Source organism: Furipterus horrens, unplaced genomic scaffold (genome assembly GCF_987537825.1).
Source record: "Furipterus horrens unplaced genomic scaffold, mFurHor1.1.pri manual_scaffold_12, whole genome shotgun sequence".
NCBI classification, from domain to species: domain Eukaryota; kingdom Metazoa; phylum Chordata; class Mammalia; order Chiroptera; family Furipteridae; genus Furipterus; species Furipterus horrens.
This window is the reverse complement of record NW_028327182.1, coordinates 39,550,248-39,550,931: the sequence shown is the minus strand read 5'-3', so window position 1 is coordinate 39,550,931 and position 684 is coordinate 39,550,248. Positions and strand designations below refer to the sequence as shown.

The following is a 684-nucleotide window of genomic DNA, read 5'->3' as shown; positions in this document are numbered from 1 at the left end:
GAGAGGAAGAGAGAGAGAGAAAAAAAGACACATTGATTGATGTGAGAAAGAAACATTGATGGCTTGCTTCCAATATGCATAACCTAGGTATGTACTCTAACAGAGGATGAAACCCACAACCCTTTGGTGTATGGGACAATGCTCCAACCAACTGAGTCCCCAGGCCAGGGCTATTTGCATGGTGTTTAAATATATATATGTGTGTGTGTGTGTGTGTGTGTGTGTATATAAAATAAAATTTGCTATTTTAACAATTTTAAGTGTAAATTCCATGGCATTAATCACCTTCACAATGTTGCGCAACTATCAGCACTATTTTCAACAAATTTTATTACCTTAACCAAAACTTTGGAGCAAATAAAAAAAATTAAAAATATGGAACACTAAAATTTCACATGCTTTTCTTGTGTAGAGAACATGTTAAGCTTCTCTGTATCATTCCAGTTTTAGTATGTGTGCTGCCAAAACAAGCACAAGTGGATTTTCTCAAAATAATATCCATGTAGACCTTTAGGAAATCTACCAATGGAATGATGATATTCTATTGATAATTAATAAGAAGAAAAACATGTGTAATGATTGAGCCCCTGTCTCTCCCCATCCCTTTTCACTGAATTTTGAATTGCTAAAATACTTCATCCGTCTTTATATTTCTGAGATTGGGCAGCACAAGGCTGAGATCAG

At 35.1% G+C, this 684-nt stretch overlaps 1 non-coding gene across 1 annotated transcript; it reads right to left on the bottom strand.

Annotated features, from left to right (window-relative positions):
• Nucleotides 1-369: 369 nt before the first annotated feature.
• LOC149996041 (U6 spliceosomal RNA) lies at nt 370-474 on the bottom strand. The gene has a single exon (XR_016507595.1). It is a non-coding gene; the product is annotated as a U6 spliceosomal RNA (small nuclear RNA).
• Between the last annotated feature and the right edge of the window lie 210 nt (nt 475-684).